Here is a 26554-nt window from a genome sequence, read left to right as displayed (position 1 = left end):
AACAGAGTACTTCTATCATTGCAGTATTGATACTTTTACTTAAGTCAAACATTTTAGTACTTTTTCCACCACTGCTAAAATAGCAAATCTGTAAGCTCAAGTCATTGGTTTTGAGCCTTTATTGATAGTGACGGTTGAGAGAGAGAGCAGGGGATTGACATGCAGCAAATGGTCTGCCCAGCCTGCATGGGAGTGGAACCGGGGTCATGTATTAGACAACTCTGCTATCGGGCGCCCTGCATCGCCTTTGTTTCACATTCTACGTTGTCAGCGCACAAAAGGAGCAAAATAGACGATCTGCAAGTCTCACAACGTGTCGCGTGTTGTTAGCTTCCGTTTGCTATTTTGGAAATGAAGTGACGATGAAAGTGGTTGTGTGTCTGTGGGTTTTATGAATATCGAACCAATGAAAAGTATTAACAAGAGGTTGAGACTAAATAATAACTGCGTTGGATCCATTGGATCCGTATTCTTTTCCCCCATTTCCTTAAAAGTAACACTGTTGGACATACAAGGTTTCCGCCCGGTAGCAACGATATGCTGTGAAGTAACAGTGACAACTCAGATGTCCCAGTTGATGTACATTTGTCCGCTATTCAAAATGACTGGATGACATTATTTTGCGTGTCTTAACCTATTGAGACCTGAAGCCATTTCTACAAATGTCTTCTAACTCCCAACAGTATTCTGAAAAAAACATATGTTTCTATGTCAGTGGTGCTCAAACTTTTTCATGTCAAGGATCCCCAAAATGATTTGTGTTTGGTCGCGAACCCCCATCTTGTTCCAGGGACCCCCAGAAGCAAAGATTTGAGTTTAAAATGTTCGCTTTGAAACGATGCACACATTTTCACGATTTTTCAAAAATAGCAGATCTACAAGCTCATAGTGCGGCACTCGGTGCCACACTATGAGCTTGTAGATCTGCTATTTTTGAATAGCCAAAGTGTAAAATAATGCTTTTTAGCTCAAAACAAAAACAGATGCGGAATATAGATATGCTGGCACTAGATGTACCCTATTTCAATAAACCTCTGGCACACGATGTGTTAATTGATTTGTTGATGTATAATTTGTTTCAGAAGTACATTTAAAAAAAAACGCTTGATTATCCGATTAATCGATATGTAATCGATAGAACAATCGGTCTGAAATGAACGATAGTTGCAGACCTAGTTTCCTGGGCAAAGAAGAGCAACACAGACACAATGATGCAGTGGCATTTGTCTCCACAAACTCATGTAAAACTTGATTGAATGGTTAGAGGGAACTTGCTGACTTGCCTGACCAATCAATTAAAGTGAAGATGGCCTTAGTGAACATCCACGACTTTTATAGCCATGATAAGACCATAAAGCAGATGGTTTATGAATGAAGACTGACTATTGCAAAGAGAGCTATAATAAAAAGCAGTACTAAAATCTTTTGCCAGAATCTTGCCTGGATTGTTGAACCGCTGAACTGCTTTCACAAACACTAAAACAGGTGCTATTCAATTAATCTATTGGATTGATCGGTTTATCCGAAGGCTAATGTATTGATCATCTTGGGTTTGTTCACTCTGGCAGGGGTTGCTGAAGTAGCCACGCCGTGGTCTCTTGCACTGGTTTTGAATCATTACTCATTACTCCACTTTCCCTTGTTTTTCCTGGTCATTTCACTATGTGTTGTACAACACATAGTGAAAATAACTGATCTACAAGCTCAAGCACAATGTGAGCTTGTAGTTTTGCTATTTTCACTGCAACAAAGTCACATACAACGCCCAAAATACGGACACCAGGTTGAAAGTGATTAAAATGACAAGGAAACATGATAGTAAGGAAACGATCAGAAATACAAAGACAAACGACACGTCACGCACAATGTTGTCCTATTATTTTTGTTTATAACAACATAGCTGCCATCATCACGCTGTGTTCATTTTGGTTATCCAAACTCATTGGAACCATCTGCTGAATTCCTTATTTGAATCACAATCTGTCAAATGCCATAATACTGATGTGCTTTCACAGATGTCTCATAATTATCCATTCTCAACACTCTGATAATGGCTTAATTCTATCCTGCAGCTATATATATATTGTGTGTGTGTGTGTGTGTGTGTGTGTGTGTGTGTGTGTGTGTGTGTGTGTGTGTGTGTGTGTGTGTGTGTGTGTGTGTGTGTGTGTGTGTGTGTGTGTGTGTGTGTGTGTGTGTGTGTGTGTGTGTGTGTCTGTGTGTGTGTGTGTGTGTGTGTGTGTGTGTGTGTCTGTGTGCGCGTTCGCATGCACATGCGCACACACGTGCACGTGTCCCTTAAATGCCTTTAATTGGCTATATCTTACCCAGCAGGTGTGCGCTCAGAGCTAAGCACTCTAGAACTCTCTATAGAGCGAGCCTGATGATCAGTTGTCTCCATTTTGACATTTAATTAAATTCTGAGAAATAAAAGGAAAAAAAAAAACTAGTGAGGTCAGTTTAATGGCTCATTATCAGGAAATGATTTGTCAGAAGAAAATCACAGGGGTGGTTATAAAAAAACAACCAAATAATGAAGCGAGGAAATGAGCTATGATAAAATGTTCAGTCATTAAGAAGTCCATTTCAGACGCTCACTCTAAATACACTGGAATTTCTCCGGCAAAGAATCCATTAGCTCCTTATTTACGGCCACAATGCTAATATGTTAATTGGTACTTTTGCACGTGGCCTCGCTTGTCTTTTGTACTTGTAAGAAAGTACATATACTGTAATAATATGAATATGACGGGGTACGCCCATGCCATCACATCCATAACAGCTGCTAATTGCTGTTTTACAGGACAAATACTTTTGAAAGAGAGCGCTTGAGCGATTCCATGGAACGCAATACAAAGAAACGTAATTGCTTGAGTCGTATGAAAAGGGTAATTTCTTAAGCTATTTTCTTGGTCATTTTCAGACTAAATACTATGATCTGTCATGTTGGAATTGCTCCATTAACCTTTTGACGTCATGCCATGGCATTTTGCATGTGATATTCTGTATTGTGTGCATTCCTGTGTCTCTGTGTGAGTCTAATGTGCAGATTGAGGAGTGCTCAGCTTTTCAGTTGGCATCATCACTCATGTACTTTAGAACCCAGATGTGTACCGGCGAAGGAAAGTTCAGGCTTGGGGGTTTGGCTATGAGTGTAGTGTGTGTAGGGACCACACACATCTTAGCGGCATCCCAGATGGAATTTCCACATCATTGCAAAGCCTTCTGTCGTTCAGTGTGACGGGGTCAAGGATGCAAGGGTGGAAGAAGTACTCCAATATTTGATTTATAAGTAAAGGTAGCAATACCACAATGTGCTTTTCAAAATCTGTCAAAATCTTTCAAAAGAAATTGCAGATCTACAAGCTCACAACACATTGCGATGCAGCCCGTTGTGAGTTTGTAGATTTTGAATAGCCAAAGTATAAAATAGGGCTTAAGCGGTCAAATTAATAATAATATTAATAATAATAATAATGGATTTTATTCATAATGCATTTTACATTTGTGAAAATCTCAAAGTGCTACAATAGGCAGTTGTACAAAAAAGAAACATCACATCATTAAATTACCGTGGTGGAATAAAATGTTCAATATTTGCCTCTGAGATGTTGTGGAGTAAAAGTATAAATTATCAAAAATTCAAAAAAGGAAATACTCTAGTAAAGAAAAAGTACCTAAAAATTGTACTCAAGTACCGCACTTGAGTAAATGTACTTGGTTATTTTCCACCAATGGTTGTGTGGCTGGTTCTGCAATGGTCAACGCAAGACCGCCGTGCCCGCAGACTTCATGACAGTTAATAGATGAAAATGAGCTCATTAGTTAACTATGGCACATTTACATTGATGTAAATGTTGGTTTCAGGCCAGGAATTTCATGGAGGCCATGAAAGCCATGGCCTTCGCGACCCCTCAGTTTGGCCTTATACAGTACCACTCAAACAATGATCTACCCTGGAGCCACTGTGGCCTTGATGGCCTGTCCGCACTTTACTGCCTCTTCTCTGTCAATATGGTTTCCAGACACCAGTGTCTTTTGTTGAGATTCTGAATTCTTAACTCCTCCATCTTCAAACATGTCCAGTGACTCTGATTATTCCAGGACTGAGCGTGTATGAACTTTTGACTCGGGAGTTTCTCCAAATGATTTTAAATCCTCGTTTCATTTGATGGCTTTGCTGCCCTGGCTTTTAGCCTTTGTGCCCTAAAAAAAATTTTATAACACCAAAGGCCAAGTGGCCTTGCCCCTAAAATGATTAAATTCCAGACCTTGGTTGGTTCCCAAGGCTTCTTATTTTCCGCACACCATGGCATATAATAAACAGTCTAAAAGCACCAGGTTATCTTTTTTAGAGTTAGGCTTTTCATGTCTTTTCAATAGCAAAACAAACTCTACGCAACACCATACTCCTAAAGCCAAAGGTTTATTAGTTGAGCTTTTGATAACAAGACCTTCATCAGAACAATAGCAAAATGCGTTCAAATTCATCTGAGCATATTAGTGTAGTAGTTTTCTGCGGGAATTCTAAAGTGTACTGTAATTTCAAATTAGAGTAAATTTAAATGTATTAAAGTCACGCTATTGACAGTGTAGAACATTTCCTGTCTCTGGTATTAACCACTTTCAACCTGTTCTACTTATTTTGGGCATGTCATTATAAAGTAGGTGAATATTTCTACAAATAGCAGATCTACAGGCTCACAACATACCATGATGCGGCGCATTGAGAGCTTGTAGATTGCCTATTTCAGCACAACACCGTTGTGCGACAATGTACTATTAAAATATACATGTTCAAGTTCTTTCACATGCAAACAACACACCCTGTATAGCAACAAAGCAGCTAACAACAGTGAAACAGCACTGTTAAACCAAAGGCAGAGGCAGCGGTCTCACACACTTTGTCTGTCATCGTATCAGCAGACACAATTGGGAATTGCATAAGCAGCTATGTCTCAGTGGCAGGTTGGCCACGCCCGAATGCATAGAAATCATGTAAAAACTGTTCAGCCTTTGGCGTCCATTACAGTGAATGAGAGCTTTTTACAACGCAGTAAAGAATTAAGAAATTCTCTTGAGTTTTGGAGGATCTGTTTCGCCCTATTGTGTCTGAGTAATTGAAAATGTGCATAAGGCCTGGCATAGGGAATGAAAAGAAATCCACCTGTCTCAGTCAACCGTTACCTACAGTAATACAGTCATTGAGGTAAAATTCCATGAATTAAATCTGTAAATGTGCTTAAATATCCTAACAAGGTACGATACATTGACATTCTGGTTAGAGCTAGAGCCCGTCCACTAAACCGTTAAGATGTTATATCGTCATTATTTGCATATGACTTTTCGGCGGTTTGAGCAATTATGCACCCGACGTGTCCCGATTTTTACCACTTTCTACCTGGCGTCACTGTCATTAAGCTGTAGATCTTTTTTTCATCTGTATATTCTAGTTTAATATACTAATTACTTTATTTTATCTATCAGTGTTTATTTTTATTTGTTGTTTGCTTATATTAAAGTTAAATGTTTTCAAATAGAATAAATAAATAGAAGTTTTTCAAATTATTTAGCATAGATTTTTATGGTCAAAGTATCGGTCAAAATGAAGTCCTAGACCAGTATTCGGTTGTCTAGGACTCCATACACAGGATTGGCATTGTACGCAAATAAATTGGCATCGGCTGGCCTCTAGTTAGAGGCTAATGAGAAGCTAAGTTCCTTTGGTCACATGTTTTGTTACCTCCCATGTTCTCTGCGTGACGCCAAAGAAAAAAAACGCATGAGTCATCGTTCAGCTGTCACACTGCACAATATTCCCGCGGCACATGATGGATGGCGTATTGACAGCACTAATGGATAGCTGGAGCAGCGTGCTCCGTGATAGAATTAGAGTGTATTTTAAGAGTGGAACAAGAACAAGAAAGGGTCTGAAATGAAATGCATTGTACAGAAGTGGCTAAAGGGCCCGCAGGCCCCGTTTCTTCTGAATCGACCATCAATCAAAAAAAAGGGAAAAAAATGAGATTACTGCGTGTTTAGTGCTCTCCTGTTCCCAAAGTGTTTTATTAGATAAACCAGTGACAAGGAATTACATTACCCCCCAACATGGCTCACAAGAAATACATTTTTGGAAACAAAGGGCATAAAGCAAAAATCATTCCTGTGTTATTGCCTTTTCCCCCACCTGCCTGTGAAGAGTGCTCGGATGTGTCAAAGCCCATTGTTCATTTCCAACATTGCGTTATTGTGACTTATGTGATATACTCTGTCATGCACTCACATATTGTCAGATTTATAAATGTCCTGGCCATTTTGGGATTTCTCTGTTTTCGAAAAGATGATTATGAAGGCGTTTTCCACTCTGTTGAACACCACGGTGGAGAGAGACAGGAAACAGGGCAGAGAGGAGCGATGATGTTGCAATGCATCTCCTACACACCTGTTTCTCAACTTGGGGTCCGGGGACCACCAGGGGGTCCAAATGGCACCTTGTACGGGTCTGTTACTCTGAGAGTGTACACTTGGAACCAATTGGTTCCCTTTGTACACTGTCAGAGTCAAATTAACATTGGGCATATATATGGGCATATCGGGTTTGCTTATGGTTGTGTGAGTCATAGTGACATGCTTATATATGGGCGTATCAGGTTTGTTTATGGTTAGGTTTGAGTCATAGTAATATGCCTATATATGGGCGTATCGGGTTTGTATATGGTTATGTTTGAGTCATAGTGACATTCCTATATACGGGCGTATCAGGATTCGGGTTTGTTTATGGTTATGTGTGAGTCATAGTGACGTGGCCGCAGTCCTGCCTATATACAGTATAGGCCTATCGAGTTTGTTTATGGTTATGTCTGAGTCAGAGTGACATGGCCATGGTCCTGCCTATATATGGGTGTATCAGGTTTGTTTATGGTTATGTCTGAGCCAGAGTGACGTGGCCGTGGTCCGCCCGCCCACCCCTCCCATTAGCCAATTTTAAAATAGGATTATTAATACAAAACCACATTCTCGGAGGCATGAGCTTGGCTCTGAGCTCTCCCTAGGTTGGCAGAGGGAGTGTAGTGCCCAGGATTACCTAGACAATCTGCACACAATCGTGGGATAAAAAAAACACATTCTATACTTCAGCTATACCGGTATTGAAAAATAGCTGATCAACAAGCTTGTAGATGTGCTATTTGTACTTTTACTCAAGTAACATGTTGAGTACAGGACATTTACTTGTAACACAGTATTTCCACTTTTGCGTAGATGAAAAATGGGAGCACTTGTTCCACCACTGGAAGATGCATTGGTTATGGTTTCCATAGCAATAAACGTTATCAAGTCCTCCAGCAAAGTAGATGGCTGTGAACATGGAAATAAGGGTGGCTCTGACTATATATGATTGTTTTCATGCACTTTAGTTGATCCTTCAGATATGAAAGCTATATTTACCAAGTGAAGAGATTGGAGTTGTTTTGGAGTCGCACCTGTGTAGTGTATTTTGATGTATTTATTTCAAAATATCTGTGAGTGTGCGTGCTTATATTTATGTACTATAGCCCCCATCACTGGATAAGTCTCTCAGTTTATATGCATTTAGATTACAGATTTTATATTAGATAGAGAGTTATATAAGATTTCCATTAAGAGTTATGTTCAGTGGAGCCATAAGAGATAAGTAAACATTCTACAGTAAATGTGATTTCCTCAAATATTGGCAAACACAAATTACTCTGCGACTTCACTCTGTTAGGGCTTGCTTTCAACTTGTCCTTTCCGTTTCAATCTTCACTCAGCGGCAGATAATATGTGGATATGTATTTAAATTAATTGACAACAATGAGAACATCACACTGTAGTTAAGCTTAATAATACATTCATATTCATTCAGGCCTACAGTACATATTGTTTTATCTTGTGATGCTACAATTATATTTACCAGTGCATCTTGCCATTCTACAGTAGTTGCGCATTAATTTACAATTAACACTACATTATGACATTTTGCCTTATTTGTTATATGTGGTGGGATTTGGATTTTAGGAAATGTAAAATAGCTGTGCAAAGCATGCTTTTGGGGGAGAAAAGCCAACGTCTTTTCACAAGCTATTGAAGGTAATGTGTCTAATACTGTACATGGCTATTGGCCAACATCATTAAAATAAATTATAAAATGTGTAATGCACCTCTGATATCCACTGTTGTGCTGTTATGACAAAGTGGCAATAAAAAAAATCTTAAACTGCCAACTGACTATTGCCTGCTCTCCATTTGCCAAAGCAGTGCAAAGTGGTGGATTATCTTCCTCATAAAACAGAGAAAGGTTTGGTCTTCATCATTAAGCATAAGTGAAGAATATAATGTGAGGTTCAGCTTCCCCAGAGCTCTTACAACAGTCTGAGCACCTGAGGAGAGAAGTCGTTTGAACTCGCTAGTCAATCAATAGCATGGATCGATCCACGCAGTAAGACCCAGGCACGCCATCAGGACACACTGTGAAATCCCACGTGCTCATTTAACTCAGAGAGTGCACAAATGGAACCGAATGGACCCTTACAGGTCCATTCGGTTCCATTTGTACGATACACTCATTTTACAATGTACAGGCACTCCATTGCCCAGAGTGGAACTGTGCATTGATGATGTGATGATCTCGTGACACACTCGCCCACTCATGCTGCTCAGCGGGACACAAACGCCATGTGACTGCCTGTCAGGGACGTCGTGCTTCTCCAACAACTCATTGTTCTCTGCCGACACTGTAATGAGATCAATTATCTCACTCCAAACAAGCTGACACAAACACTCAAAAGTAATTAAACAAATTAAATGTACAATTTGACCTGATATGATATTATTACCAGATATTACTCCACTATAAAGGCTGCATTTTCCGCAGCGCCTTTTATCCAAATTGCTTTACAATGTGTGTTACATTCACCCGTTCACACACCGATGGCTAGCAAGGGATAGCATTTAATGTGTATTTGATATGCTGCTGTTTCATATGTGTGTTACGGCGTGGCTCTGCAGGAATCTAGCCATGTAGAAGAGGGTCTGTCAGTCTGTGTGTTTTTTCTGTGTGTCTGCAGCTAATCTTGCGAACTGCCTGACCGATCAGTGGCAAATTTCTTATGCACACTTCCAGCAGGCTACATACTGTAGGTATGTTTTATATACTTTTTAATAGGGATGTTCGATATTGACTTTTTTACCGATTTCCGATATTGTCCTCCTAATTTCCGATACCGGTATCAACCGATACATGCGATAATATCTTATAAATATAATACAGTAGTATTGTTAGGTTTTCAATGAAGTGAGTCCCGGGACTCACTGGTGGTCGTTTTGAATGAGTCCCACTAATCTTAGATAAGATGTTGGCCTATTTGACAGTGCAGAAGCATAGTTGCCTTGATGCATATAACATTAACGAGCGTCAACGAGCGTCAGCTGGACACAGACACACACACACCTGCCCTCTGCAGTGCTCTAATTTGAAAGTGACTGGAGTCTGTCTCATTTCTCTCCAAAAGCCCTTGAATATGATGGAATATGATTAAGGATTACTGTGATTATGCTGATTTCATATCACACCTACCATACACTAAGAACTATTGTAATTTATAAAAAAAAAGAAAAGAAAACCGATACTGATATTTTCCAATATTACATTTTTATTCAAGTAACGTTGCTGAAATATTGAATCGTATGTCATAGATTATGTCACGGACGACTGACATGATATCACAGGCTGGCCACATGAAGTCTGAGAGAGACCACACAGTCACATTTATAATGCTTTACTCTTGCAGTACTTTTTCACTTGTATTCTTATTCTTTATCTGACTGCAATTCTTAAGGTACAGTATAGCTTTGCACAAAAAGAATATCAGCCACTCTTTTATACCTGCTGTATAAACTCGTGCATTTGACAATAAAGTTGAAGTTGAAGTTGATTGCTCACTGAGTGCAGAGTCTGCAGGAGATAATTATAGTTCAGTAGCGGAGGCGGAGCGCACAGAGGGAGCACAGCATTGTTTTTGATAAAAGCAAGGGGCATGTTCTGGGCCCAGACAGGACAGTGGGGGTGCAGCATGTGGATTACGTTAAGGACACATTCAGCTGCCATGTGACTTGAGCCTGGCTGTACCTGTTCTAGATGATTCCCTGCCGTGTCCTCTGCAAACCTGACTATGCACAAATAGCTCTCTCTCTCTCTCTCTCTCTCTCTCTCTCTCTCTCTCTCTGTCTGCAGGGGTGGACAGTAACTAAGTACATTTACTCAAGTACTGTACCTAACCCATTAAGGCCTGAGGCCGGTCCTACAAATGCCTTCTAAATCAGTAGTTCTCAAGATTTTTTTCAAAAATAGCAGATGTACAAGCTTGCAGCGCTGCACAACAAATAAAAAAGTAATTTCACTTTACTTGAGAATTTCCATTTCTTGATACTTTATACTTATACTACTCACAGACAGTGTTGCACGTTTTGCTCCACTAAATGTATTTGACAGCTTTAGTTACTAGCTACTTACAGTAGATGCAGATTTGACCTTATTATGAATACAAAATATCAAAAACATTTATTTTAATAGCAGATTGTCTTTTGAGCTTGTAGATCAGCTATTCTCTAATGGCTTTACTGTAAAATAGGGCTTAAGTGGTTAATGATAAATAGTAGTCCAATACTGTAACATGAGTATATGATTCAGAAATGGCCATTCTGCATGAGAATGTTTTACTTTTACTACGTGAAGACATTTTTTATTAGACCCTGCAGAAAAATGTGATTATGTGATCATACGATTATGTGCATAATATGCGATTATGTGCATTATTATGCGATTATGTGCATTATTATGCCATTATGTGCATTATTATGCATCGCATATTATGCGCATCGCATCGCATAATATGCCCAAATGCAACTTCCCGCATATTTCGCAACTTCCCGCAATTCCACAGCATAAAATCACATAAAACATAATTTCACGGATTTTAGCCCGCGTTTTTCTGGAGGGTCTAAAATGTTATGCCAATACCTTTGTATGCGTTCAAGTTATTTTGAATGCAGGACATTTACTTGGAACAAAGTATTTTTTACACTGCTACTTTCACGTAAATACTTCTTCTGCCACTGGTATGTCTGTCTGTCTCTACCCTCTCTCTCTCTACCCCCCCCCTCTCTCTCTCTCTCTCTCTCTCTCTCTCTCTCTCTCTCTCTCTCTCTCTCTCTCTCTCTCTCTCTCTCTCTCTCTCTCTCTCTCTCTCTCTCTCTCTCTCTCTCTCTCTCTCTCTCTCTCTCTGTCTGTCTCTATCCATCTTCCCTCAATGTGTTAACAGACTATGTCACTCTTGCCTCACATAAACCTCAGTCAGTGGTAGACAAACATGCAGAGAGAGCTGTGTGGTGTCTGGTGGGATTAGCTGTTTACGCTGGATTGAAGTGGAGATCACTGGTGGGACTGTCTGCCTGAAGCACATCTCCTAAACTCTGTAACAAACCTGCAAGGAGAATGCAGACCTGTTTAAGTGACTTTATAAGCAGTAATGTGTCTATTCTGCAGCTTCAATGGACTCCTGTTGTTTTTCGTCCCCTCTTGGCGTGCACTGTGCACAAATGATGTTGTTTGGAGTTTTAGAATGGGGTTCTTCACAAATAAGCTATGGAGGCACTTGTTGTTCGTCATGGAAGGCGCGTTCTTTTTTTAACCCATTCAATCCGGGGACGCAGCTCTGTCATTTTAGATTTCTTAGGCTATTCAAAAATAGAAGATTATTATATGAGCTTGTAGATCTGCTACTTTTGAAAAGTCGTGAACATTTGTGCAAATGTTTGATTAAATATATTTTTTAAAGAGAACATTTGTAACTCAAATCTTTGCTTCTGGGGACCCCCATCTCAAATATTTAGTTCCAGGGTGAGGGACCCCCCAGAAGCAAAGATTTGAGTTAAAAAATGTTCGCTTTAAAAAACATATATAAAAATGCAATGATTTACCCACATTTTCAAGATTTTTCAAAAATAGCAGATCTACAAGCTCATAGCGCGGCACTCGGTGCCGCGCTATGAGCTTGTATATCTGCTATTTCTGAATAGCCAAAGAACACTATGCGTTCCCGGATTCAATGGGTTAAACATGATGAAACCCATTGAAAAAATAGTCCTGGCAACGTTTTTTTCCCCCAGCAATCACATTTAGTTCGTCTCTCACAGCGAAATTAAAGGTGTGACTTAAAAGTGGGGATTATTCTCTGTTCTCTCCCATATCCACATGGGGGGATTCAGATAGATGTGCGTTTCATCCGATGACACACGGGGCAAGGTGTTTGAAAAATACTTTCTCTCAGTGCCTGGGCGAACACTCTTGTGAGTGAATGATTGCAGCCTTTAAATCAAGCCGGCACCGACGTCGTGCATCTCACCTCGGCTGTGCAATTATTAGTTTGTCTCTCCCCCACCATTTATCCACTGAAAGCTGAATCCTCCCACAATCCTTTTGACTTTATTTTTTCCCCTCCCTCAACGCGTAAATAGTCACCATTCTCCCTCCCATGTCTTTTCTAGGAGAGAAAGGGTGAAGTAACATAGATTTATGTCTGTTAAAGGAGTAGTTCACCCAAAAATGTCTTATTTTCTATCAATTGAACACCCCATGAAGCCTTGAATTCATGTATTTGTTTTAGTTTTTGTCGCATTCCTAAGCCAATAATTTGATTACCAGCGGAAAGAGGCTAATGTATCCGGTAGGAGACACAAAGTAGACTCTTTGTGTCTCCTACCGGAAATACACACTGTCATCAAATTATTGGTTTAGGAATGCGAAAAAAAAAAAAAAAATCCATGAATTCAAGGCTTCATGGGGTGTGTAATTGATAGAAAATAAGTCATTTTTTGGGTGAACTACTCCTTTAAAAATAATACAGCCATTGACATAACGGTGCAGACATCAACCGCTGTGGACGGCCTCAGTCAAATCCACCTATACTGTACACTGTAAATGCATAAGTTGACGGTCGGCAATAAAGCATTGGAACATGATAGGGTATGTTTATGAAATGCAAGCCACAATGCCACAATTGCTTCCTGATACTTTATAGCCATAATAACAAAGACAAACAGCCCATATCTGTTAACAGTATTCCTTTAGCCCCATTGACTGCAAGTCATAGCACACTTTACATTACTGCTGACTGTCCTCCAAAGCATACAGTCGCTATTTCAGAATCGGATAGATTTACGAACAAAATGCATGCTCACAGTGGTTCTCAAAGTGGTGTCCTCAGGGTTCCTTGGGGGAGGAACCCTGAGGACCCAGCAAAATGTGTTAATATAGCATCACAATAATGTTAACCTTTTTATACTTTGGCTATTCAAAAATAGTAGATATACAAGCTCATAGCGCGGCACCCTCAAATCTTTGCTTCTGGGGGTCCCTGGAACCAAATATTTAAGATGGGTGTCCGTGGCCAAATACATATCATTTTGGGGGTCCTTGGCATGAAAAAGTTTGAGAACAGACCTGAGAGTGTACAAATGGACCCTCCCAGGTCTGAGAGTTATGCAGGATCTTGAAATTCAATTTTTTTTTTGAACCAATGCTCAAGAAGGTTGTAGGCAGTAATCCAAAGTGGAAATGACTTGTATAATAAATGGGATAACCATGCAAAAACAACCGGTATGTTCCTTTAAATATTTTTTTAAAGGACTATGTGCAAAAACAAAGTTTATTGCTTTATCTTTTACTTCATTCTTGTCTTTATTTGTTTTACCATACTCTTTCTATGAAGGCTCTCTCTCTCTCTCTCTCTCTCTCTCTCTCTCTCTCTCTCTCTCTCTCTCTCTCTCTCTCTCTCTCTCTCTCTCTTCCCCCCCCCCCCCCCCTCTCTCTCACAACAAAGAGTTAGAGTTAAGATGGTTTTCACCTTGCAAGCAGTACAAAGCAAGTCACTCAATCATGTTATCCTTGAGGACTGGATGGGAGAAACTATAATTTGTAAGAAATGCTCACTCCCAGCAGGAAGCAGACTGTTCCGGAACCGCCTGGACAACTTCAGGAAAGTCAAGCAACTAAAAGTCCACAAAGTTTTTTTTCCTTCATTTTCTCAAGGCAATGAAAGCCATTGTAATCGCATTTTATGGCATTTTGTTCAGCTGTATGGAGGAGGCTACCCTGGCATAACAATAAAACAAGAAGCTGTGTGGAAAATACAACTCCGACCACTAAAGGTAATGGTTCGGTGCAGTAGCTAAGTGAGAGCACCTCAGCTGATAAGTGAGAGAATCTGGGCCACCATAAAACACCATAATAACATGATAATGTTGAAATACTCCCCCAGCAGGATAAGTGGCCTCGCCACGCTTGGCAATAAAAAGCCTGTTCATACTGTAAGATCTCAGCCCTTTCATTTAAAGAGAAAACAGATTAACTGGAGTCACTTATTTATATCTAAAAGTGCTATCGATCATGAGTCTATGACCCTAAATGCACCAACATACTGTCTTGGAGTTGCTCTGAAACCCAAATAGCTACTTTTCAACTAAAACACCTAAATGAACCGTGCCACGCCATCAAACGTATTTCACAGCTTCTGGATTTGTTTCCATTTTGCTATGGCTCGGTTTCAGATAAGGTTCTCAGTACCTAATTTGGGCCCTGCTCAGGAGCCGCTACTGACCCTGATTTCTGGGAACCTAGAACGCAGGACTTATAATATATATTTTTTTAATGTATATTTTTTATATATAACGAATAGGCTATAGCTGATCAACAAGCTCACAACGTGTCTCAGTCAGTGTTGCCATATTCTGTGAGAGAAACAAGCAACCAGGTCTAGGAAAACCAGCCCAAAAGAAGCAACTATGGGCCACATGTGCGCTTTAACATATACATCAGCTATTTGAAAATAGCAGATCTACAAGCTCACAACGCGTCGCGATGCGACGCGTTGTGAGCTTGTAGATCGGCTATTTTCAAATAAAAATCTTGCGGGCAAATTATAATAAGCAGACCTGGCAACCCTGGTCTCAGTTGCGTAGTAGAGAGGAAGAGGGCCGTCTTTGAACTGGAAGGTTCCCCCCGTACGGAGCAGATCGGTGACTAGCTTGCAAGTTTCCATTGGTGTATGTATGAATGTGTGTGTGTGAATGGGTGGAGGTAATGCACATTGTGCTTTGGAAAAAGGTGCTATAAAATGCACCATTTAACATTATATAATCAGATGGTGACATTGTTGCTATAGGGTGATTTGTGTGTGTGTGTGTGTGTGTGTGTGTGTGTGTGTGTGTGTGTGTGTGTGTGTGTGTGTGTGTGTGGTGTCTGTGAGTCAGTGTGTGTGTGTGTGTGTGTGTGGTGTCTGTGAGTCTGTGTGTGTGTGTGTGTGTGTGTGTGTGTGTGTGTGTGTGTGTGTGTGGTGTCTGTGAGTCAATGTGTGTGTGTGTGGTGTCTGTGAGTCAATGTGTGTGTGTGTGTGGTGTCTGTGAGTCAATGATACAAAGTTGATACAATGTACAAATGCTACAGTGCAACTCCTGACTCAGCATTTTGCTGTGTAAGCACTGTGGTGAGATGAATGTCAAAATGGAGCGGCTAAATCCATCTAAATTGTAAAGAATGTATGCTTGGGACACGTTTGGTTATTAACCGTTTTTCATACTTCATTGTCTGACAAAAATACCAAATACTGTAGTTGATCTACAAGCTCCCATATCGCATCGTGACACATTGTAAATTTCTAGATGGACACTCTTTGCTATTCTGGGAATCTGATGAAAACTGAATCCATTTGCACCTGTATGACATGCTGTTAACAGGGACACCAGATTAGAAATGACAGTTAGCACAAGGTTGTCATGGTAATGGTGCTGCTTATGATGTGTATTGTTTTATATTAAGCAAGCGGCTTGCCCCGGCGTTGGCGGGGTTACAGCGTGTTCAGGTCAGAGTGTTCAGGTTTTGGTACATAGCCTATTTAATAAGCTCGGTCTCCCTCCCTCTCCCCCTCCCTCCCTCCCTCCCCCTCTCCCTATCTCTCCTCCCTCTCCTGTCTCTTTCCTCTCAGCTGTCTATCTGTTTCTCTCTGTTTTTTTCTGATCAAGCTCTGGTCTGATGTCAAACAACATTCAACCCTCCCCCCTCCCTCTCTCACTTTCTCTCTCTCTCTTCCCCACTGTTTTTGTGCTGTATACATTTACTTGTATATTTTGGTTCCTGAAATGAAAGGCTAATAGTAAACGTACTCAACATGCGTGTTTAGTCGTGCATAGCAATTATGTAACTATACTTACTTGAGTTTTCAAATAATTGTAGTGGAGTAAAAGTACAATATTTCCCCCCGAGATGTAGTGGAGTAGAAGTAAAAGTATAGACAATTGGAAATACTCCAGTAAAGTAGAAATACCTCAAAATTGTACTGAAGGTACAGTACTTGAGTACATTTGTACTTAGTTACTTTACACCACTGGCTCCAAGTCCCTGGACATCGGATGCCTACAGCAGATCCTGGGCCTCACCTGGCGCGATCGTATGCCTCGTACTGAGATCCTTGTAATGGACCTTCAACATTGGGGGAAGTGTTGAAGGCTGTGCCTTCAACACTTTCCCCAACAGACTATTCCATAAACCTCATACTTGATGAAATGTTGCAGAGTTTGGACATTAACGGCTGGCAGCAGATTGTGAGAATGTTACTCAAGAAAGTCTCAACTTTCAATCTCTTACAGAGGAAAGTTTGTGATCAATATCTCCTGCAGTAGTACCCCCCCCTTTGAAACATCTGAGGTGAAGTTTGCACTATTTTGAGCCGTGTCTCAGAACCCTGTCATGGAGAGCAGCTCTGAAAAACGAGACTCCCTTATCCGTGTGTGTGTGTGTGTGTGTGTGTGTGTGTGTGTGTGTGTGTGTGTGTGTGTGTGTGTGTGTGTGTGTGTGTGTGTGTGTGTGTGTGTGTGTGTGTGTGTGTGTGTGTGTGTGTGTGTGTGTGTGTGTGTGTGTGTGTGTGTGTGTGTGTGTGTGTGTGGGGAGCCTTATCTGAAAGTGCTCCCATGCAGTGGTTCTCCAACTCCAAAGGATTCCCAAACTAAGTTTTGGGCCGCAGCGCAGACCCCGAAAAAAATTCCACCAGGGACCCCATACAGGATTTGTGCTGTTAAAATGATTAAAAAATATTCCAAATTTCTCAAAAGTTTTCAAGATTTGTTGAAAATAGCAACAAGCTCACAACACGACAAGATGTGACGCGTTGAGAGCTTGTAGATTGGCTATTTTCACACCAGGGGCGTCAATTGGGTCTGGCAAGGTATGGCAGGTGCCATACCGTGGCTCCAAAAAAATCATGAATAGTAGCCTAATGCAGGTGTAAGACCATTGTGCTTGTATTGTGTTATAGGTACAGTATAATGCATAGTTTTCTATGCATTTCTTGGGGCTTTGCCGTGCGCCCGGGATAGGTGTCCTTTATTTTAATCTCTGGGATTTAGCAATCCTAAGCTTGCCATACCTTAGCTTTTGCTGAACTGACGCCACTGTTTCACACAGCTGATGAATAAGTCGTTAAACTGATTTTGATGCTACTGTATATTAGTGCTGTAAAACAATAATCGATTTATAGATTAATCGTGATATGTTTTTTGTATTATTATATATATATTTTTAAAATGTATCATATTGCTAATTGCACGGAGCAGCAGCCAGATGTATATGTTGTTCAGTATATCTGAGTGCTTGTATTGACTGATGAAAAAGTTGCCATGGTGTGCAGTAATATAGAAAAGTGTGACGCGTCGAATTGAATTATTACAAGGTTGTGGAATCCTTACCTGGTGAATCGTAATCGAATTGAAGCGTGAGGGCAGTGCCAACGCACACCTCTACTGTATATTAAGTCATTTTATGGGGACCCCTCGGGAACCCCCCTCAGGGACCCCTGGGGGTCCACAGACCCCCACCACTTTGAGAGCCTCTGCTCTCATGAACGCTCAAATAAAAGCGACGAACAGTTGATAAATAGCTATTTGATTGACGGTACCACCTTCCTCTCAGTAAACGCATGACGCCCCCTACTCGTATTGACGGTGAATAAATTGGTAACCCCTATCCTTGAGTCTAGCGTTAGGTGACACATAAAAACACAGTGGCATGACGCTGAATCTCTCATCTTTTAGCATAATCTCTGCAGACAGATGCACATTATTATACAATTGGTCTTTAATGAGCACACGCCGTGTTTGTGTAGATCCGTCTGAGCTGGAGGCACGTCTCCATTCATTCTAGAATGAAGTGCCTGGATAGAGAGAGAGAGAGAGAGAGATGGCCCATCAATATTCATAGAGTGATGATTACAGGAAGCAGGTAAAGATATTACTGCTCTGCTTAAATGCAAAGAAATGTCAAAAGTAAACATGTATAATAATGATTTATGATGTTTAAATGGCACACAATTAGATTAATGGCTTGAACCAACCTCACTAACCTCCATTAAAGGCACTTTTAGTAATTACACCGCGTGACATTGGAGCGACGCTTTAGGAAAGTCATTCATGATGAGAAAGAAGGGAGTGACGCGAAAATTGAATGTTTGATTGGGGGGGAGAGGGCCGAAGGGCCGCAAGATAAACTTTCACTCTTAATATCACTTAAGACATTTGCCAGTGATTCTGCTCGTTCCTTAAACCGCCCGCTGACAATGACTCAGAAAGCCTAAAAGCTTCTACACCAGGGAGTCACAGCTGGAGACGGCGTGCAGGCGAAGATTTCTACCACAGATTTTTGCTCTGCTCTGCTACACACACACACACACACACACACACACACACACACACACACACACACACACACACACACACACACACACACACACACACACACACACACACACACACACACACACACACACACACACACACATCAACTTGAAAAGTGATGTTTCAGAAGCACAGAGTCCCAAAGCACCTGCGGTACGTATTGATTTGCCACAGATAAAAAGGATAAGGCTGTATCTGAGTGTGTCGCGGAGAGAGGGAATGAATGCACTGCGAGAGTTTGGACAGAAAGCTGGAACAGAAGCATATTTGCTTTTTGTTGTGTGTATATACAAGGAAAAACAAATAGTTTCCTCATTGAAATTGTGGAGACATTCCCATATTTAAGCCATTTTAACCCATTTAGACGTGGAACGCATCTGTGTCACTTTTTCATTTGAGCTAAAAAGCTTTATTTTACACTTTGGCCTATTCAAAAATAGCAGATATACTGTATGAACTGCGAATGAGACAAGGTGCGGCCAGCGGCAGGCGACCACAGGGCATGAGGAGATCCAGGATGAAAAGGTGTGCCGTATGGTACAGTCAAAGTGACTCTGTTTCTCTTGTACTGAATAACATTTGTATATTCTTGACAGTTTGTCTTGCAGCACCCCAGTGACGTCACGTTCGGTACAATCCCTACCGTTTTTTCAGTTCCAACTAAAAACTTTTTTCTTTAAAAAAAAAAAACTTTTTCCACACAGAACCAGGAGGTAACATGCATACAAACTGGCTCAATAGTGCCCCGTGCCAAACAGGACAATGTCGTATTGCAGGTGAAAGTGCTTTATAAGCCAGAGAGAAGTTGGTTGGAATGAGTATATCTGAGGCTTGATTTAGGCTCAAACTTTTTGAAAAACGTTTGAGGGACATAAACAATATGATATGAAATATTACATTTTTTTTTAAATTCATGGTGTAGATCCTTTAAAGTGCAGTAAATGTCAATGTATTGTAAGTACTGTACAAAGAGACGTATTCTTTGCTGACTCTTTGGTGTGCTGCTCGTGACCTGAAGTGAGTGGTTGTCTGTCTGCATCTCGTTACAGTATTGTATTATGACATTACATTGATAACAGACCTGTCAAGAATACATTGTTATCTCACCTTATTGTGTTCACTGTTTCTAATTTCCCATCTGGCGCCTCACCTCATAGATTCATAAAAAAACCTTGATGAATAGCTTTTGTTTGCACCAATTAATGGAACAAGCCACTCTTGGCGGTGTCATTGCGGCAAGCTCATCTCTTGTGACAATAGAGACGGAGAGCGCGTACACACATACTTAATATTCATTAGTAGCTTTCAACAGAGCAAATGGACTGGAAACGGTTTTAAAAAAACATATTCTTGGCCTTATTTACATATATTTGAAAGAACTGCAAAACATATTTATTTCACCTTCTTTTTACACTCTCCAGTGATTCTACTAATCCCTCATTAGCCATGGTGTTTGAGGTGCAGCTCCAGCTAAGGACGAAGATAATCAGAGGCCAAGGCCAAACGTGAATGATATGATTTATTGTCAGTTGCTGTTGTCCCCCCCCCCCCCCATCCCATGTGTTGTGTGCGTTGTACCAACAATTTAATTTTATATTCTAGAGAAATTGCTTTTTAATTCTATTTGTCTCTCATTAACCCTTTAAGACCGGGAACGCATCTGTGTCATTTTAAGTCTTCTTTTAGCTATTCAAAAATTGCAGATATACAAGTTCATACTTGTAGATATGCAAATGTTTTTTAAATAGTGAAGATTTGTGCAAATCTTTGAATATATATATTTTTAAAGCAAACATTTTTAACTCTGTTACAACTTCTGGGGGTCCCTCGAACAAGATATTTTGAGATGGGGGTCCACGGCCAAATAGATTAAAAAAAACGTAGGATTTAGAAGACATTTGCATAATCCCCAGAAAAGATTTGAGTTACAGTACAAACGTTCGCTTTACGAAATATATACTCAAAGATTTGCCACATGTTCACGTTTTTATTTTAAAAAATAGCGCCATTTCAAAAACAGCGCTCAAATAGCACATCTACAAGCTCATAGCGCGGCACCGAGTGCCGCGCTATGAGCTTGTAGATCTGCTATTTTTGAATAGCCAAAGAAATCTTAAAAATGACACACGGATGCGTTCCCGGTCGTAATGGGTTAAATCACAGCAACAAGGTTCATGAGAAATGTTATGTTCTTCAAATTGGCCATCTGTTAGTGTGGTTATATTTCCTTCCAGAAAGAATGAGTGTAATTGAAAATATGGGACTGTGTCTAACAGACGCATACTGTATAGAGCAATGTCAGAGGAATGAGGAACAGGTTCTGTTTAATATTTACCACCGTCTGCATAATGTGTCTTGTAAATAGCAGGAAGGGGGAAACAAAAAAAAACACATTGGGGTTTGGAAATGAGCCGGAGGAAGCCCTGTGATTACCTGTAGTGTAACTGGAGGTGTTTCAATATTCCTGAAATGATTACCAATACTGCTGGAAGCTGTTCTATTATACCACACAACCAGACTTTGACCCTTATTTGCATTAATCCAATAAAGGGAAACTTGCAAGCCCCTGGTATTTTTGTTACATATTTAGATTCTTTTAGGGAAATGATAACCCATTTGCTGGTTTTTAACTCCACAAATAGTGTATATAGTGAGAGATTGCGATGTATTGTGTGGACCGGTGATTCTCAAAGTGGTGTCCTTGAGGTGTTTCCATGGGAACCCCGGGCTAAATGAGGAACTTCTTAATTCCAGTATTATTTCACCAGCTAGAAGTTAGCCCAATGAAAGAACGTATAAGAATGACTAACACAATAGGTTTCACTCTCTCCACTGCAGCTAAATTATAATCTAACAACACAAATCTTCTCTTAAGGGGGTCCATGGCATGAATTCCGTTCAAATGGGGGTCTACGGCCTAATACACTATGTAACAATTTGGGGGTCTTAGACATGGAAAATCTTTCGCAGTCTACAGTGGTTCTCAAATCATTTAATGTTTGAAAACCGCATATTATAGACATGCAGTGTCTAGATCTACAGTGTAGTTCAATGTATTTATTTATACATTTATTTGGACGGGACAGCGCATGTTAATGAACACCACACATGAAATGCCGTGTAAATACACCGGATTTAGCAAGAATGCTAATCTCCATCCGTAGTCACAAATCGGGTGCATAAATTGCAGCTTCACTTTATGGATGTTCAGTTAACCCAGATTATACAACAGTAGTTCCGACTTCCGACCAAGCAATCTGATTGGTTGAAATGGGCTCCCGAGCAGTGCTTAAACGAGCACAATCTGGGAACCCATCGTCAAATAAAAAGGAAAAACAGCGCCCTCTGCTGTTTTTCACTTTTCCATTTGACGATGGGCTGAGCTGTACGGAGGACCCATGCTCACAGGAAACCGGGGTTTAGGTCTGCCCTCAGCCCTCCACTTCTTGTGGTGCGCCTATGTTTTTATTCCCACTAACAATATTTCTCCACGGAACACTAACACCATTTCTCCCAAAGAACATGGATCGTTTTGGTTATAAGCCCACTTGTTTCTATGATGAAAGAGCAAGTTAAAATGTCACTAACTTTCCGTGGTTTTGTCGGCTCCGAGGACACCATTTTTAAATGAGTTTCGGTTTGTTTCCAGTGGGAAGCGAGCCACACACATGTAAATCCCGCCCACTACCTTTGATTGGGCAAAGCGCGGCCTGCTTCCTGATCTGAAGGCACGCCCACTTGTAGCCAATGTGCATGGGTTGTCAACACAGCTCCCGACGGATTCGAGCACAGCTATGGATCTGTTCTTGAGAGATTAAAATGAGCATGACTGCACACCTAGCCGTTTGTAAATTGAAAAGGAAGAAAACGTTACATTTCAGCTGTGCTGATCAAACTGAGAGAGAGCAACACTGCTATCAGCAGCACTATGCTAAGTTGCTGGGCTAGCAGTTTGTATGGGAAGTTCACGGAAATAATGTCTATCGAATATCTTAGTTACAATGAGATTGAGCAAACAGTTAAGTGTTCAGTTTGTTGTCTCTACCAGACCCCAATGCATTTCCAGGATAACTGAGATAACTGAGGAAAAAGGTTGTTATTTTGAGAGTGAAATGTTTCATTCTGATGGTAAGTGTTGTGTAATCGCAATATTACACTCAAGGGTGGCTTTACCGTGATTATTGGCACTTCATTGATGCTTGCGGAACTCTGCTCCCGCCTCGTTCCTGACCACATCACTGTCGCACCAATAATCACGATAGCACACACCCTCTCTTGTAATATTGTAAATGCAACATGGCCCCTGGACCTGGCCTAGAGGTCCGGGCACCTAGGCTCAAGCAGCTGACTGCGCACCGCGGGTTCGGGTTTGAGTCCCGTTCCCGACGGTCTTTGCCGCATGTCTCTCCCCATCTGTCTCCCCCTGTTTCCTGTCCATCTCCACTATGAAACTATATATAAAGGCAGAAAAAGCCCCAAAAATATCTTTAAAAAAATAAAAGTGTACCCAGCATATCTGATCTGGCGAGAGGAAACATTGAAATTTGCACTAGCTTAGCAAGGCAGAGTTCACTTCAGTGTTATTATATTTGCACAAAGCTTCAGTAGCGTGACTATATTTACAGATGAATAGATTTTATTTTGAGATGGTGTTGTGAATCTATTCTGCTTTGTGACAGAGAAAGAAAAGCATATTATTAGTATGGCACCTTTCTGAAACCGTGGCCGCCAAGGGCTTCACAGCGAGATGCAGCGAAACAGAACAATAACAGTGCAAAAAAAAAAAAAAACATTACAAAAGAAACACAGACACACAATACAAAAAAAAACATCTTTTAAAAAAATCTGCATGAGAAATTAAAAGTAGGAGGGAAAATACAACAACAAAACGCCAGCGAAAGGCAACGGGGAGCAGGCATTGAGCCGTTTGTTTAGAGATGGTAATTAATTCAGATAATGTGGTATCAGGGGAAGACCGCTTCATGGCTTAAACCTTAAAAAAAAATGTATACTTCATTGCGCGCCGGTGTCCTCCACAGGAAATAGCAGATCTACAGTGCAGGCATCAATCGGCGCATTGTGAGCTTGTAGATTGCCTATTTACAGTGCGGGACACCATTGTAAGGCTTGAGGGCCGCCAAACAAACACACAATGCTCCTTTAATTTGAGTAAAAGTATCAATACTGCAATGTAGAAGTGCTCTGTTACAAATAAAAGTCCGGAATTCAACATTTTCTTGAGTAAAAGTACAAAAGTATTGCTATCAAAATGTACCCCAAGTACCAAAAGTAAAAGCATTGAAATGTTTGAAAATAGCCGATCTACAACCTCAAACGCGTCACATCGCATGTTTAATCATGTAATAATTTATATCTGTAAAGTAACTAGTAACTAAGGTTTTCAAATAATTGTAGTGGAGTAAAAGTACAATATTTGCCCCTGAGATGTAGTGGAGTAAAAGTAGAAAAGTAGTATAGACAATCGGAAATACTCCGGTAAAGTAAAAGCACCTCAAAATTGTACTTGAGCAAATGTACTCGGTTACTCTACGCCACTGCTAACATGTGGACCAACCTCTGGTTCGAGGACCTTGGGGAGCTCACGGTGCAGAGGGAAGCGGTCAGGGGCCTCGCCCTGCGCCTGCTTCATCTGTGATTATAAGCATTGAAACTCATTCTACGACTCACAGTGGAGCTACACAGTATTCCCTACACTGACACATTCCGGAGAGTTCCATTCAGTTATTGAGTTATGGGCTATTGTGTGAATGGGAGCATACAGTTACTCGGTTGCAGTCCCCTCTGACCTTAACCCGTTCAGACCGGGAACGCATCTGTGTGTCATTTTTATATTTCTTTCGGCTGTTCAAAAATTGCAGATCTACAAGCTCGTAGCGCGGCACTCTGCCGCGCTACGAGCTTGTAGATCTGCAATTTTATGAAAAATCGTGAAAATAGGTGCAAATCTTTGAATATATATATATTTTTAAAGCGAACATTTTTAACTCTGTTACAACTTCCGGGGGGTCCCCGGAACATAATATTTTGAGATGGGGGGGGTCCACGGCCAAATAAAAAAAAAGCTGTTAGGATTAAGAAGACATTTGTAGAATCCCCCAGAAGCAAAGATTTGAGTTACAAATGTTCGCTTTAAAAATATATATATTCAAAGATCCACAATTTTACACGATTTCCCCCAAAAATAGCAGACCTACAAGCTCATAGCGCGGCACTCGGTGCCGCGCTATGAGCTTGTATATCTGCTATTTTTTAAATAGCCCAAAGAAATAAAAAAATGACAGAAAAATGCGTTCCCGGTCTGAACAGGTTAACCTCCGGCTTCTGCTCGGGTTTCATCCTGTTGTGAAGCCAACCTCTGAACTCGTTGTCCTGCATTTCGGCCACAGCATCGCATTGCAGTGCAGTGCTGTAAACATTACATTTCCTCCACAACAGCTCAGTGATAAATGCACTGGGAGTTAGCAGACCTGTGTTCAAGAGAACTGGAGCCCGGCCCGGCTCTCTCCCAGTGCACGCTGGTCCGGGGGCACCGAGGCAGGGCAGAAGGTTAATTGCTAGCAGATGCTGCATCCTCGCGAGTTTGTTAATCAAGTGAGATGATCACCTTCCCCGCAGTGGGCGCTCCATGCCGAGCTACGGTACCGTACCGTACCTGAACGGAAGTGCACGGTGAAAATAGCACGTCTCTTTCATTTTTCTTCACAATGTCACAGAATTGCTCTCGACTCTCGCCTGAGGTTGGAAAAAATAAATGCTAGGCATTAGCTGAAATATTTGGGATATATCTTATAGCCACGGGTTCAAGTAAAGTGTAAGTTGGTCTATTCATAGCACAGGACGTCCCTGTAATGCCACTAAGAACTCTTCAGTCTGAATTAAATATCATTCACCAAAGCTGTCCAGAGCTGACTTGATCCCGCACGATGTTGAGGAGCTACTCCATTATCCTGAGGGACGGGTAGCTATACATGAACTGGATTTATACGAGGTCAAATAAGATTGCTTGTCAAAGACATTGGATACTGTGCATGTACAGAATGCAAACAAGGGCAAGCTCGACCATGCAAGTTCAGTCTATGACCTGATACAGTTAATACATTTTTATAGTGTGTCTGTGTGTGTTGGAGAGAGAGAGAGAGAGAGAGAATGTTTTATTGTGTGTGCGTGTGTGCTTAAGTAAACGTATCAATACTGCAATGTAGAAATACTCAGTTACAAGTAAACGTCTGGAATTCAAAACTTCACTTGAGTAAAAGTACAAAAGTATTGGTATCAAAATGTGCTTAAAGTACCAAAAGTATAAAGTAGTCATTCTGCAGCATGTCCCATTTTGTCCCAAGTTTTCAAATGTATAAAATGTATCCAACATATTTTGAAAAGAGCAGATCTACAATGCGACGCATCGTGAGCTTGTCGATCGGCTATTTTCAAATGGCCGAAATTTTTATAGGGTTAATTTATGTTTTGTAATAATAATCAAAATCTACGAAGTAGCTAAATAATTCAAATAATTGTTAGTGGAGTAAAAGCATAATATTTGCCTCTGAGATGTAGTGGAGTAGAAGTAAAAGTACTGAAAATTGGTAACACTCCAGTAAAGTAAAAAATACCTCAATCGTACTTAAGTACATGTATTTAGTTACTTTACACCACTGCGTGTGCGCGTGCATGTGAGGGAGAGGAAAAATACACTGCATGGGTCAATTCCTGGCCTTTCCTTTGGTTCTTTTCTTCC

This window comes from Gymnoscopelus microlampas (assembly GCF_963454915.1).
Source record: "Gymnoscopelus microlampas genome assembly, chromosome: 18".
Classification (NCBI taxonomy): Eukaryota; Metazoa; Chordata; class Actinopteri; order Myctophiformes; family Myctophidae; genus Gymnoscopelus; species Gymnoscopelus microlampas.
The sequence above is the reverse complement of the archived record's forward strand: the minus strand, read 5'-3'. Positions refer to the sequence as shown.